General features: G+C 47.0%; 1 non-coding gene across 1 annotated transcript; it reads right to left on the bottom strand.

Moving 5' to 3' along the window:
- Nucleotides 1-571: 571 nt before the first annotated feature.
- TRNAK-UUU (transfer RNA lysine (anticodon UUU)) lies at nt 572-644 on the bottom strand. Its single transcript has one exon. It is a non-coding gene; the product is annotated as a tRNA-Lys (tRNA).
- Nucleotides 645-15823: the final 15179 nt, after the last annotated feature.

Raw genomic sequence — 15823 nt, 5'->3', positions numbered from 1 at the left:
GAACCATGCCTCTAAGCAATAAGTAAGTACTACACATCTCCTTGTGGTGAAGGGTCAGTGTAATGACAGGACCAGTGGCACAAGAGAAGAGTGCAGTGAGCATGACCCGCAAAGACTAGGAATGTAGGCAAGATGCCACAAACAAGGAAGACCAGCAGGGGACAAGGATGAAGGAAAAATCCCTGTCTGTAGAGATCACAAGAAGGAACTTGAACCCATTTACCACCGGTGCCGGAAAGACCAGCAGCAAGAGCCCATGCTGCTGAGGTATAGTGAAAGCAGCTTGCTAAAGAAGTGAAAAGGCGCACAGATGTGGAATGGCGTTATCACTTGCCCCACTACTCTGTATGTGAAATGAAGAGTCTTTCAGGAGAAGTGGAACAACCCTAAAAAGAGAAGCATAAGTAATGCTCCGAAGATTAAAGCAGGGAGAAACAAGAGATTCACCATAAATAGGCTCTTGTGCAAAGTGGTGAGCCATGTTTAAAGGATCCAAGGGAGTTTTAGGCTACCCTATCAAGGATACTAAAAGCACTACTAATGTATTTAAATTATCTTACTTAAGACTAACAGCCTGAACAAAGACTTGAACCCTGCACCCTCAGATTAAAAGTCTGATGCTTTCCCTACTGAGCTATCCAGGCTCATTTCTTAGTAGTGCCTTTAAGGCATACTGAAGATGCTCTACTCAGAGCAGGGCACATACCATACAGGTAACTAACTCTTGAGCATTAAGCCCGACTTCAGAGAAAAATAAAAAACTCCTGTTCTACCAGGTTTTAAACCCACTTAGGGCCACAAAGAAAATACCTCCCAGATAGCGGGACTGAAAAGCTGTCATCGACAGGCCTTCAGAAATAATAATAATACCTGCACAGACAGGAACGTCATACTAGGTGCCATCAGAAGGTGGAGTGGTTGACTGAACAGGAAGTATAGTACTCCACTCTGGTATGGGTCCATCTATGTAAACCTTCACCACAGTCACAAAGATCTGGGTTTAACCCATCATTTCAACCAAATTTCCTGCAAGCCATCATTGCACTCTATTTAGACACATGGGCACGCGTAAAAACTGCGCCACTTACTACTTCCAAAATAATTCTCACCGAAGGTGGCGTGAAGCAAGGCTGTTTTCTTGCCCATCTGCTGTTCAGTCTGTATACAGCAGATCTGGGCAAGGCCCTGGCAAAACACTGTTTGGCTCCTCCTCACTTAGGCCAGTCGCTGGTGCATATTCTTCAATATGCAGATGATATTGTGATAATGGATTATACCAGGAGTGGGATGCAGCGAGCCCTGAGTAGCCTCCATGATTATAATGTCAAAAACTATCTAGCTGTAAACCAGGATAAATCGAAGGTGGTAATATTTGGGTAACAAAGGAACAAGAAATTGCACTCCTGGAGCCTAGGCCCCCTGACAATCAAATCTGCACCAAAATAGAACTACTTCAGGGTCTAGTTCTCATACACAGCAAAACCAGAAGCCCACGTAGCTTCCATAAAGAAAAAAGCAGCAGTGATTACCTACGGTTTGGCATGCTTTAATAGAAAACTAAGAAGTCCATCTGCCGTACCGATTTTTAAAGTTATTAAGGCATCTCTTCACCCTGCTTTATGACATGGTCACCTGGCCTTTCCCGGGGCCTGTTCCTCCTCCTTGAAATGTGCCCATCTCTAGCTTACAAAGGGAAATGTAATCTACCCAGGCATTTAAGGAGATCCCGAATTTGTTTAGAATTCGACTTGACACACCAACGGTTAACCTGTGAAGCGGACTTTCTGAAATACTACTTGCATGTTTTGAAGTCAGCTGGGAACTCACTAAAGGCCCATCTGAAGGAAACTTTTCAAAGCCCAGGGAATGGAGGGGCCCGCGGAGAGAAAGAGACCCGCTCTAGTCTCTCCGTGGGCTCTTTCAGGAAGGGGAAGTGACGGCGTGGGACGGGATTGGTTTTTAGGTAAGTGGAGGTGGGCTTTAAGGGTGGGGATAAAAAGGTGTGTGGGGGGAGGGACCGGCCTCTTTCCGAATAGCCCATCGCGCGGTTAGTTTGGCTGGTCTCTGGGCAGAGGCTTTAAACCAGGCCAGTTTTGGGGTTTGTTGGTCTGCGGGGGGAGCCTGTTTTTTCATTATAAATAAGCCGACGAGCACTGTTGCATCGCTCGGCGAGCAAGAAGTTTTGCAGGTATAAGCGGCGGCGCGCTTTTGAATCAACGCGTCGACCGCCAGCGCACACGTGCGTTTGCCGGGTCGAGAACCGGCTTTCGGCAGTTTTACTAGTTTTGGGGCACAGGAGATTTTTCTGCTCTGGCACCATGGCAACCAGCCATGACGCTGAGGCGGTAAAGGCCACGCTTCGCATCTTAGGCACAGCCGGCCGATCCGACCTCCTCAGGCCTGGGGTTTTGGACCAGGCCTGGGTCAGAATGGTGCGGCCGACGCGCAGTGCGTCTGGCCGGGTAGCGGCAGTTGTAGCCGCTTGTTCTTCACCTGAGAGGGCCAAAAAGCCCCAAAAAGCGGCGGTGGGGCGGGCACGAGGTGCAGCCTCCCCCACCAGCCAGATGGGAGAGGGTGAGGGCCCCCCTAGCGAGGCAGAGTTATTAGAGGAGGGGGCAGCAAAAGAACAGCAGGATGGGGGCAATGAGGCTCATCAGGAGCAGCCAGTGGGGGAAAACGTCCCCCTGCAGGAGTTAGTGGTGCAGGAGCTCCCGGGCCCCAGTACAGAGATGGCACCAATGGACCTGTCCCTCCCCAGAGATGGGCCAATTTAGCAGGCGCCCCCATGACAGTTAAGAAGAAGGGCAAGGGCCCCAGGCAGGGGGGTGGCACAGCGAAAGGTAAGGCAAGCAAGGTGCAAACCAGGAAGGCTGGGGGGGTGGAGCGCCTGAGCCCCTTACAGGACTGGGGCAGAGTGGCCCCAGGCTAAGCAGGCTGGACATGGGTGAAGCATAGGACTTAGAGGCCAGGATACGGGAACAACGCCGCATAGTGGCAGAGACGGAGGACAGGTGGGCCCAATTATGCATGGAGCGCGAGGTGGCCGCGCCATACGGCCGGCAACTAAAGAGGCCAGCAGAGAGCGCAGGGAGCACAGGGACCATGCCACAGGAAGCTAACAAGGGCAGCTGGGTTTGGGTACCGAGCGGTAAGGGTCAGGAGACTTGTGGGGCCGGTGGTTTAGGTAGCGCGATGGGAGCCAGTGGCGCACACGGCCACGATTGGCACGGAAGGTCGATCCCAATACCTGAGGTTGGCAGAAAGAAGGCGATGCCAACGGGGTGCAACACGGCCCCAGCGCGTTGGTCTGAAGCGCTAGAGGGGTCTTCGGCGGCCTTCTCTACTCCGCAGGATCGGGGTTTCCACAGAGATGGTGTGCGCCATGAGGGACAAGACGAGGTTTCAGCTAACTACATGATGACGAGTGGTGGTGGTGACAATAGGATGGATGTGGGTGAAGAAGATGTGTTGGAACTCGACTATGAGGAGGATTTGGATGAATAGGAAGATGGGGAGATTCGGGAGGCAGAGGTAAGCAGCGTGAGAGGGAGGGGGAAAGGACGCAGGAGCGGCGCAACCCCTCTTTCCGTTTCTATTTTGCAGGATCGGGCTGTTGGTGGAGAACAGCAAGAAGGGCGGCAAGGGCCGGCACGTGGCCGAGGGGCCCGGAAGGTTTTGCGGCCTTTGGGAACACAAGGAAGAGGTAAAGGACAATGGTGGTCGGTTTGGGGGGATGGCTTGGGGGACGGAGACGCACCTGCATGTAAGTCCATTGGGGTGGATGATTTTTCTGTTCTGGACACACCAGGGGACAAAGTCTCTCAGGGTGGGGAGAAGGAGAAGGAGCTACAGGGCAGTGCCTCAGCTGAGGGTGAAGGTGGCGGGGGAGAATACAGGGACAGAAGATAAGGAAGGCGGAAGTCACAAAAAGAGACTTCCATACATGGGTCTGGCTATGCCATTGGGATCGCATGTGGCAGATAAAACAAAAGTGAGAATATGGAGACATGAGTATGTGGACGTTTTTAAACTCTTACATAGGGACATACGAGCTAAGGAGGGTTTCAAGGAAGAGGAGTGGGAGCTAGCACATAGACCAAGGGTCACAATTACAATGGATAATTGGACATCTGCATTTTTGATTTTCGCAAGCATATATTGCGAAAAATACCCAGACAGGGCCATTGCACTCTTTAAGTATATGGACATCATTCGGAAAGGCGCAAATGCATTTTGGGGGTTTCGCCTGGTTGAGTTACGATGAGGAGTTCTGGGCCAGAGCGAGTGTCAATCCCGACAAGCCATGGGGAGATGTAGACCCAGAATTATGGATGCAGTGGATGGCGTTGTCACAATCCACGGCATCTACACATACCGCCAGTGGCCTGCCTGTGGTTTATAAGCCATTTCAGGCTCGTCCCGCCCAAGGAGGGGGAGCGTGGGGCAGAGAACCACGACTAACACGACGGGAGCTTGCTGGAACTTTAACAAAGGTTTCTGTTCCAGACAGCCTTCCAAATTCAAACACGATTGCTCCAAATGTGGGGGCCGTCACCCGGTTACACAATGTTTTTCGCTCTCCAGTCCAGCAGAGCAATGGAGAGCATCCAAGGGCAGAGGCGCACAGAGCGCTCCTGTTCCAAAGGGGTCCTACGCCAGTTAAGATAGACTTTATCATACCCTGGCTACACAGATATCCTGATAGGGCCACAGCGATTATGCTAGCAAAGGGTTTCCAGGAGGGTTTTCGGACCAGCTACCAAGGTCCGCGTATGAGACGATGGGCAGACAACTTGCGCTCTGCAAAAGAATTGCCACAGGTAGTAAGGAGTAAGCTGGATAAGGAAGTGTCATTGGGCAGAATTGCAGGGCCTTTTTATGGTTGGCCGAGTCAAACTCTGATGATCTCCCCGTTAGGAGTAGTGCCGAAGAAGGCCCCGGGTGAGTTTTGGTTGATACACCACCTGTCATGGCCGGAGGGCACATCAGTCAATGACTTCATTGCGGCTGAGGACACCAGGGTAGTATACGCATCAGTGGACGATGCAATAAAACTGGTCAGGGGATGTGGCAATGGGGCTGAATTGGCAAAGTGTGATATACAATCAGCTTTCAGGCTACTGCCTATACACTATTGCAAATATAAAGTACAAGAGGCACTCATTATAACATGAAAAATAATAGTACTCATAAGTCAGTATACATAGGTAATGTTTTGTCATATATTTCTGAAAATTAATAGGATTATTTCCAACATAATCCCCAATTACAGTATCACCGTCCAAATCCAAATAGTAGAATTAATTGATCTGTTGTTCCAAGATTGCTATGATCCAAAGTCCAAGTCCAGATTTCTCTAATCAAAGTTCAATCATATTCTTCAAAAGATGATATAGCTTATTATTTAAACTTTAGCGGCTGCATCCAAATTGATAGCCAGTCCAGATTTTCTCAAATCAAGGTTCAATCATATTCTTCAAAGGATGATGTAGCTTATTATTTAAATTTTAGCAGCCGCATCCAAATTGATAGCCAACACGTGTTTCGTCCGGGAGTTTCCCAATGACTTCATTGAAGTATCCTTCATCGATACACACGCGTACTCGCGCTTCACATTTTGACTCATTGGAAGGTGGATTGATATAACTGATATCAGCAGATAAGTTGCTTAACGGAATTATTCTGGGATTCGCTTGTAAGGAATACTTATGATATAGGACGCATCTACATATATGTTTAGCCCTGATGAAATATATGACAAAACATTACCTATGTATACTGACTTATGAGTACTATTATTTTTCATGTTATAATGAGTACCTCTTGTACTTTATATTTGCAATAGTGCTTTTAGCATCTATCAAGACCTTTTGGGTGTGGTCTTTCAAGAGTGCACCATTTCGAGATTCAACATTCTTCATTGATATTCACCTCGCTACCCAGAGCGCCTAGTTTTCTCCCAGTACAATACACCCACACGCAGTTAGAGTACTGCCTATACACCCAGGAGATTTTGACTTGTTGGGGATGCAATTCGAAGGGGCCATTTAAGTGGACAGGGTCCTTCCTATGGGTTGCGCGATATCTTGTGCCCTGTTTGAGGCATTTAGCACTTTCATGCAGTGGGTCTTCGTCAAGGTGAGTGGGCACTGTGCGGTGACCCATTACTTGGACGATTTCCTTTTTGTAGGGACAGGTGACTCCGGGGCTTGCGGGAAGGCTTTGTGGGTCTTTCAAGATATGGCATGCCAAATGGGGGTGCCTCTGGCCCCGGAAAAGACTGAAGGACCTTTGTCGGTACTCACTTTTTTGGGCATCGAGCTAGACTCCATTACCTTGACAGCCGGGCTACCAGCACAAAAAGTCAAAGAAATGCTGGAATTCTTGGGTACTGTGAAGGAGGCACGTAAGATTGATTTGTGAACTGCACAGAAGCTGATAGGTTACCTCAATTTTGCTTGCAGAGTAGTCAGAGGCGGAAGGACTTTTTGTAGGAGGTTAGGTCTGGTTATGTCTGGGGCAGTACTGCCACACCACAGAATACGAGTTTCAATATGTTTGAGAGAAGATGTGAGGGTGTGGGAAACATTCTTGAAGCATTTTAATGGGGTATCCATGTTTTTCTGCGAGGATGAGACAGTGTGGCAGATATTTTCAGACACCGCAGGAGCAAAGGGCTTTGGAGTTTTTTGGGACGGCAGGTGGTGCGCTGAATCGTGGCCAGCACAATGGTTACAGCAAGGGAGGAGTATTGCCTTTTGGGAATTTTTTCCCCTTTTGGTGGCAATGGCAGTATGGGGGCAGGAGTTAGCGAATAGAACAGTTTTATTTAGAGTTGACAACATGACAGTGGTAGAACTTGTCAACAGACAGAAGGCTAGGGACCTTAGGATTTTGCGCTTGTTGCACCAGTTTATGCTGCAGTGTTTATCTTTGAATGTAATTTTTAAAGCTGCTCACATACCAGGACTATACAATGAGATTGCGGATTCCCTGTCTCGTTCACAGTGGTAGCGTTTCCGCAACCTGGCGCCAGGAGAAGGAACGGAACAAGACAGCGGTCCCGGCAATTTGGGAGTGGGGGGCATGATGATCACAGGGCTGGTGGGAATGTCTTTAGCGGAATCCATTCGGCGAAGTTACTGGCTGGCTTGGTTGGATTTTCAATCATTTGAGCGGTTTGCAGGAAGCTTTTGGCTGCAGAAGGGTAAACAGTTAGAGCATCGTGCGTTGCGTTTCGTGCTGTTCATGATACAGAAAGGTTTGTCACCGGCGACTATCGGTGGAAAACTGGGGGGTGTTTCATTTTACGGGAAACTGTTTTTTGATCACGACCCAGCTAGAAATGACCTGTTGGGCAAGATGTTAAAAGGATGGGGCAGGGTTAGGTCAGCGTAGGGTAGGGCGGCCAGAGAACCTATTGGTTTTGAGTTGTTGCAGGAGTTGTTGCATGTGCTGCCAGTGTGTTGTGCAGACGAATATGAGTTAGCATTGTTTCGGTTATGTATGGTGTGGATGTTTTTTGGCGCATTTCGTGTGTCGGAATTGTTGGGGGTCGGAACAGCGGTAGGGGTGCGGTATAAAGAGGTTTTTTTACATGGTGAACGGTTGGGGATTTGGCTTAGACGCTTTAAGACCGATCAGCTAGGTAGGGGGAAGGGGGTGTGGTTGGGAAAAGAGGGCAATGCTGGGGTGTTTGTACATAGGTCTGGGTCCAAGCTTACCAGTTTTCAGTCCCTACGCGTGTTGAGGATGGCTCTGGGACGGACGGGCCGTCGGGCCATGGATTTTGGCACACATTCGTTCAGAATCGGGGCAGCCATGGCCGCGGCGCATTTGGGTTGGGACTGGGCGAAGATCAGGGCGATACGTCGCTGGAAGTCAAGGTGTTGTGAACGTTATGTGAGGCCCTGAAGGGCGAGGGAACGACAGCAGTTCATGAACAGGGGGGGGGGGGGGTGTGCCTGATATGACAAACACAGTTTACAGTTCTTTTTCCATTACAGGAGAGGCGGCCGGCCCATCGCATGGCAAAATGGTCACGTGGCTTGTAGGCCATTCCTTTATCCACTGGGCAGCGAAGTTCACGGAGAAACAAATCTATGGTCGGGCCTTGGGACTTTCCAGTAAACAGCACGAGGTGTTGTGGTGGGGGAAGAGCGGCATGCGGTGGGGTAACCTGCTTCCTTTCATCACATTTAACTTACTGAACTGGGGGTGTCCGGATTTGCTAATCATTCACCTGGGTGAGAATGATCTTGTTAAACTATCAGGACTCACACTACTGCACCACATGCAGAGAGACTTGGAACTCATCAAGCAGAAGTTGCATGGCACCTGCTTGGTGTGGACGGAATTTGTACCTCGTAGGGTGTGGCGAGGGGCAGTCAAATATGGAGCAATGGAGCTGGCTCGCAGGAAACTTAACAGAGCTATGAGAGTTTTTTGCTGGGCGCAGGGGATAAAAATCTTGAAACATGAGGACATCACAGAACAGGACGAGGCGCTCTTTAGGGATGATGGTGTACATTTGTCCACGTTAGGGAACGCATATTATTTGATGGACTTGAGGTTGTTGGTGGGGGATTTGTGGGGAGAAAGCATGTGGGTCAGGAATAAGGAGTGAGACAGTCGGGTTGCAGTAGCGTGTCTGCTGGGGTGGGGCAGCAAAACACCAAATGGGTTTGTGCTGGTTGGCAGTAGATGGGTGGGGGGTGGTGAGTCAGATGCGGGCTTGGCCACCCTTCCAGGGAATAAACAAGCAGGTGAAGGCTGTGAGTGGGGGTTCGCACGAACCAAATGGGGCATGAAAGGAAAAGGGGAGTGTGTAGGGGAATGGAAACGAAATGAGGGTTTGGAGTGGAAGGATGAGATAGGAGATGTTAAAGGGAGGGCGTTATTAAAGTTGCGGTTTTCGAGATAAAGTTAAGGTTATGATGCTTGTTGCAATCCTGTCCTAATAAATGACCTTTTTCACTAAATGGCTGTCACTGAATTATGTCCTGATCCATGGTACGGGCATTTGCAGGCGGCTATAAGAATGTTTCAAATTGCAGACTTAACTTCGGCATTCAACTCTAGCCCTTTTCCAGCATGGAAAAGAGTGATTAATCAGCAACTTCCTCTTCCCTCCTTCCAGCGAGATACCATCTCGTTAAACTCTACAGAGGTTGTATTCCCACAGAATGCCTCTTATCAGGTAGGGAGACCCCAACCCAGAGCCTAATTTGTTCTTGTTGTTTGCGGTGCTGAGCACCGGCACTTATTTTTGAGTGCTGGGGCTTATGGCCTCAAGCATTTGCTGTGAGCAAAAGACACATATGGGAAAGACGGATGAAAGGAAAAATGAAAAAGCGTGACAAAGGGAGAAGGTAGAAAGCTGGAAGAGTGAGCAAAAGGGGCAGGGAGTGGCTTTAAATGGATTGAAGAGGCCCGAGATGGCTTCACCGCCTCAGTATTCCATGTTCACACATTGTAATTGCAGGAGCTGCGTGTTTAAGAGGAGGGCTTTGAGCACCAGCACCTTTTTATTTACAAATTAAGCACTGCCCCAACCATACCTCGCCGACTCAATTAACTGCTGGGTGCGGACCGACATTTGATCATGAGACTCTTGGGGCTACCAACAATAGACTTCAATCCAGCGTGGGCCAGCGTAGGTCACGGAGGGGCCTGCTGGCTGTGCAGTTTTAAAAAAGAATCATGTCTGCACTTACTGTGTTGCTGCCCTTCCCTGGATGCAAGCGGAAGAATTCTACTGAAACCTATTTTTTTTTAGCAGAGGAGTGCACTCATGCCGGAAGGCCTCTTCGCTTTGTTTTTTGTGAATAAACTTAACCTCCCTGGCCAGATGCGATAAATTTGTGAAGAAGCATAGGGAACTCCTGTGCCCTTCTACAAAGATTAAAAACCCTATCAGCTACAGCCAAAAACTTATACTATTTTTAACTGAACTATCTGGCTTTAAGACTGAATGACTCTCTATGATCCGGGGAGTTTTTCTGCACACTGCAGTCTAGGAATCTGCATGACCAGCGGCAGCACTGGTGCCAACTGATTCTAAATACAACTTAGAGCTTCATCCATCTGGGTGAATAAGCAGGTCTTTTCACCAGTAGTGGTTGCATGTTTAATTCTTTTAATTATCTGAATTATTTTTTTATGTTAGCCTTTTACCATTTTAGAAATGCTTTATGTTTTTTTTATTAACTATACATTGCATTTTTGATTGATTGGGTCCATCTATGAGAAGAATCAAAGATGAGCACCCCTCTTACTACCTGCGAAAGTTGGGAGCAAGGGAGCCAGACGGTACAGAAATAGATATATTTAAGAGTCTTTTCAACCCCAACTGTCCCTAAAGCGTTGCAATGTAGAATCGGCATGTGTGCCGAACAGTTGGCAGCCCGAAGGGCATGTCCTCAAGGTTGTTTTGTAAAGCCTTCAAAAAGCCAGAGTGACATAGCCAGGCATGATGGTGCAGGACTACCGAATGAGCCATGGCTCGACCTACTGAGTCTGCAGTATCCATATCGCATTTTATTGCAAACTTAGCTGCCTCTCGCCCATATCACATTTTATTGCAAACTTAGCTGCCTCTCGCCCATCCTGGAGCGTGTAGGCGAGTTCGCTCGGGGTCTCCCCCAGAAGCAAAGGTAACAGAAGCGCCACCAAATCCCACAACGCATGGAAAAAGTGTCCCAGAACGCATGCAGTGTTTATTGACCACAGGGCTGAACTGGCTGAGGAGGAAAGGTTTCTTCCACAAGTTTCCAGCCATCTGAACTCCCTGTCCAGAGCAACATTAGGAAGGACGATATGGTCAGAAGAGGCCATATGACCTGCACCACAAAACTTCTCAGAGCTGGGTGCCGGAAGAGACAAGCCGGGTCCACTGGGGCGGGCAGGTGTATATGGACCGGTCCACAGATGCCCCTGTAGAGGGCTTAGCCAAGGCCCCTAATAAAAGGTCATACAGCGCTTCACTATGGGGGAGCACAGGTTCTACTCCTGTTTGGCCCTGGTGAAGGTCTATTATGAAGGGGTAAGTGGTCACCTTCACAGAGGGAAGCTGCAAATCTAGAATCGAAGCTGCTCTCTTCAACACCTCAGCAAAGGAGGAGCTCACCTCTGTAGAAAGGGGGCTGATGGGGAGAAAGGAGGTCTGAAGCCAGTGAGGACTGATGACGCAGAAAAAGAAGGTCCGACATATATTCATGTATACCGTGTGATCAATACGTGTAATGTAGTGTGATTTTAGTAAAAGAAATAATGTACGAGGGGAATTGTGCCCTCAGGTTAGTTCGCCATCATTATAAACGAGCTTTATTAATCACGAAGTATTAAAATTGTAGTAATCCGTCATAATCGCAAATGTATGCCATGATTTCTTTTTTGAAAACTGTTTTGCTTAGCTTAAATTTAGTATAGGCTTTGGCCTAGTTGCCTGGCTTCAAATTCTAACTGCGTGATTCTTTTTTTTCCTTGAACTAATGAAATATATATTCTTGCTTGAAGTTGTATTTTTCCAGTAGAAACTGGCTGGTACACTTATCTCCAAGGTTTCGTGCTAGGCCAGTTACATCCCCTTTGATACAAGGTCAGTCTCTGCAGGTGCGGACAATGAAGGTACAGATACCAAAAATAATTGGCAAACCATGATACAACTTGTGTTCCAAGGCTCCAAGGCTAATGTATGCACAAATAAGTTCTAGTAAAAGACAATTTTCATTGGACAATTTGAAGCCAACCTATGAACCCTCCAATGGAGGACCCTGCAGAATTCGGAATGTTTCTTACTTAAACCCACCGGACAAAGAGAAGTCAGCCATTTTCCTCGATGCCAGTTTGAAGCCTGATGCCAGACTCCATTTTGGACGACACCCTGATGCCCTTTTCTCTATCCGAGAGAAAGAGACTTTAAGAATTCTCACCCTAGAGACTTTAACTTTGATTTGCCCCCGTCTTGCCCATGCAGTTACTTTGCCCCATTCTCCTTGCCGTTGCAAGGAAGCTTGCCCTTAACTTTGCCCCTTTGAACTTGCCCCATGCTGATCGAACCGGTACCTGAAGGACGAAGACTTTTCTTGAATGCTGATTGTATTTGGTAAATATGAAAGGATAAATGTATTATGCATTGTGTTTTTCCTTTTAGGTACCAACTGCTATTTTGATAGGGTCCTAGCTAGAAGTTTTCCAAATTTGTGTTGACCAAATTCGTTTTGCATGAAGTCCCACATGCCAATGCTAATTAGAGGTTAGTCGAGGTATTCATTCAATGTATCATGAAGAATTGAAATCTTGTTATGCTGACCGAATGTATTCAATTAGTCAAATACAGTTAGTCACATTAGTGATTTGCATTGCTATAACAGAGTGTATCATCATTCAGATTTGGCGTAGATTGCGTTTCTTCCGCCGTTATGGACAGCTAGTAATGTTCATATACATATATCAATTGGTTTTGAGACATATATATATCGTGCTAGCTTTGTTAATATAGGGAAATAAATTCACTAACTTTTAATAAACTGGTGTGGTTATTCATGACTGAAAGGTCATGGTGCGCCGAAATACCAACTGTTATTGATTTCTGATGTGCTATATTGACCTATTAATTGGGTATTGATTACCGATTACAGTAGTTATTGATTATTGATCTGAGTGACTCGACTATTTTAGGATGAGGAGAGCCCGACTCGGTTAAAAGATTCACCGACCTCCAACGTGTCCAGGTACAGGTAATTTATAAGGGCTGGACGCGTTATCAGTAGATGGTAGCAGAGATTGATGGTTTAGCCCTTTGGGACCCCATCCGAACAATAGACAGAGTCAGGTTAGAATTTTCTTTGATAAAACAAGTCGGAGAGATGATGATGCCCTAAGTCCCCAATGACTTTCCCAGGATCTCGGAGCTTGCGAATGAGGAATATAGAGGTATGAGAATGGTCTCAGCATTTCTAGTGACGGTATGAGTGAAGTTAGGGTTTCGCGCTTGCACAGCTTATCGCCGCAGATTAATTGAGAAGTTTGTGAGGATTTAAGGGGTTAAAAGATATTAGAGGACTGTTCCTCCAAAGGTGTGAGAGTAGGGAAGTCGTCGAACTTCACGTGTGTGTAGCGCTTTGAGCAAAAAAATAAATTGTCCACGTGGTTGTTGATGTTGAGACGGGCCCTGCGAGGTCAAGAGACTTCGGAGTATGTTGAAAAGTGTATGTGACACTTGTTTGATGTTGTGATCTGGTCGGTTTAATAGGTTGATCGGGCGTGGTCAACAAGTCGGTATGAATGTTGCAGAGTGAAAGAAAATTTCGACTTTGAGATTTGACGAATTCTAAAGTGCACTAGAATAGTTCATTGATCAGTCGAGAGTAAAGTTTGCAGGTCAAATTTTGCTTGCGAAAGTGGGAAACCGAGAAAGATGGAATAACTGCCGAGGCTAGTGAAAAATCCCTAAGGTTTCTGAAGCAATTGTATTACCTTTCCTGTAGTAAACCGACAGATCTGTTTTATTCTTTTGGTTAAGTGCTCGCGTTATATTGCAGAAATTAGTTTATGAGTGAAGCCGAATGAAAAGAGGACAAGCCGCCGGACTTTGTCAGCCGCAGTGTGTGAGTGTGACGTCACTAGGAGCCGCGCTGGGATAGGTCGGTTGGTGAGAAGGGCCGCGCACGGATTGGACGCAGTCCGGGAAGCGCAATTGGAAGGGGAAAGGCAAGCGAAGAGTATTCCGGGAATTAAAGTCACTTATTGATTACATCTTTTTTTAGAAAAACAAAAGACGGAAAGATGAAATTTTTCAAAGCATTTAAGAGTGCCATGAGGGGAGATGTTTATATTAAAGCAAATGTAGGAGAAGAAACACCGCCTGAGGGTACACCAGCTTACATCGTCATTGAAGAAAAGGGTGTAGCGCCATGTCTTTGGTTGAAACAATGGTGCAAATTAACAGAGAAACATGGAAGTGTAGCGTTCCCTATCCACGGGTCGTTTAATCTAAGAGTTTTAGAAAATCTGAGATTTGCGCTATACGACATGAAAGTACCTCCAAGACCAGCACAGTTTGAGGCACTAGCAATTTGGGAGCTAATAGCTAGAAACCAACAACAAAAGAAATTTGAGACGAGAATAAGGAAAGTAGAAAAGACACTAGCGGATGCTAGATGGGACAGCACACAAAAGGTTTGGAGATCAGACGTATTGCAGGGGATTAAATTGTTTCCAGCGATTACTGATGAAGCGGAGACGGAAGGAAGGAAAGCCACCTGTAAGACAAACAGGAGTCAGTCCAGAGAGGGAGAGAGCAATAGAAACTCGAAAAGGGGAGACGAGTCAGATGATGAGGAGTTCATTATACAATTGCTGAATGATCGCCCACCGCCATATGTGGAAAGCGAAAAAGGCTCAAGCATTAGTACTGCCCCTCCAGAATCAATACCGGGTAATGTAACGCCAAATTTGAGAAGATCTCAGAGGCCGAGCAGTTCTGACATGCCTTTCTCACCACGAATACCACGGGTTCAGAGGATGTACCCAGACGTGCCAACATTGAAACCTGCTGATAACTATCAGCCACAGGTTCAAAGGCACTGTTGTGATGAGCATAATGTGGGAATGACTTCCGATTCAATGGCGCAGGGAGGACAAAACTATCAGAGACCGACATTGATTCAAGCTGAATCAACACAGTTCTCGATGCCCCAAAAGCAGACACAAGAAGTGCGAGTAGTAGAAAGCCAGTTAGGTATGCCAGCAATGATGAACCACAATGTGGGGATTAACATGCCACAGAATTCGGGGAACAGACAGAATCCAGACGCGATATCCCTACCTATCACTGTAGGTCCACCAGTACCACTGTACATACAGGCAAATTCAAGCACCAGCGACCAAGGGTTAATGATACAGAATGGGACAGGGAGAAGATGCATAGAAACCACTCCAGAGACAACTCCGATAGCGGCACTGCCAAATGGATCTGGGTCCTTGTCGGAATTTAGTCCAATTCCAATTTGTGCTCCGTCAACCGTGGTAAGGTCACATCCACCACTATTAGTACCGTTAACCTCACAGACTGAAACATTACAGAAACCGTCAGTGGCAGTTGATGTAACTGCTACACTGATGGGACTGAACGCGCAACAGCTAACACAATGGTTCAACAGCCTGAACTCCCCACAGAGTGTATCTAGCGGGAAGTGAGAAGAATACCTGAATAAAATAAGGTTGGGTATGGAGGCAGATGAACTGGTTGAGGGAACAATGGGTTTGAACAGATTAGAATCATACACAGAGGAAGAACTAAGATACATGTGCCCTAGGATTACAAGAGAAGTGAGCAACATACATAAGAAGTTACAAGAAATTGCAGACAGAAACGAGATCGATATAGGTAAGACTAAACACCTGAGCAGAAGTTACAGGTTAGACTTTGAGACAAAAGATTTTGAACACATGAGATCCGCAGGGATGAAAACACACCTTAAAGAGATACTGCAGAGTGCACAGGTTTGGAGATGTTTAGACAAGTGGGAAAGCAGGTGGGTCAAGAAAAAGGACAAAAGGAAAGAAAATACTTCAGAACGAAGTGAGAAAAAACAACAGAATGACGATCTGATAACCATGTTACCAATGAGAGAGACAGCAGGAGGAAAACTTGTACATGTACCATGGCACAGGTGCGATATTCAATCCTTTACAGATGACTTTCCCAAATTAAGAGAGAAGCCGATTGAGTGGTATCAACAAACGGATAGATTTGTGAAACTCGCGAAGTGTCTCTGGGAAGACCTGAATACCTTATTTGAAATTGTGGTTCCGGCTG

Source organism: Pleurodeles waltl, chromosome 6 (assembly GCF_031143425.1).
Source record: "Pleurodeles waltl isolate 20211129_DDA chromosome 6, aPleWal1.hap1.20221129, whole genome shotgun sequence".
NCBI lineage: Eukaryota > Metazoa > Chordata > Amphibia > Caudata > Salamandridae > Pleurodeles > Pleurodeles waltl.
The sequence above is the reverse complement of the archived record's forward strand: the minus strand, read 5'-3'. Positions and strand labels throughout refer to the sequence as shown.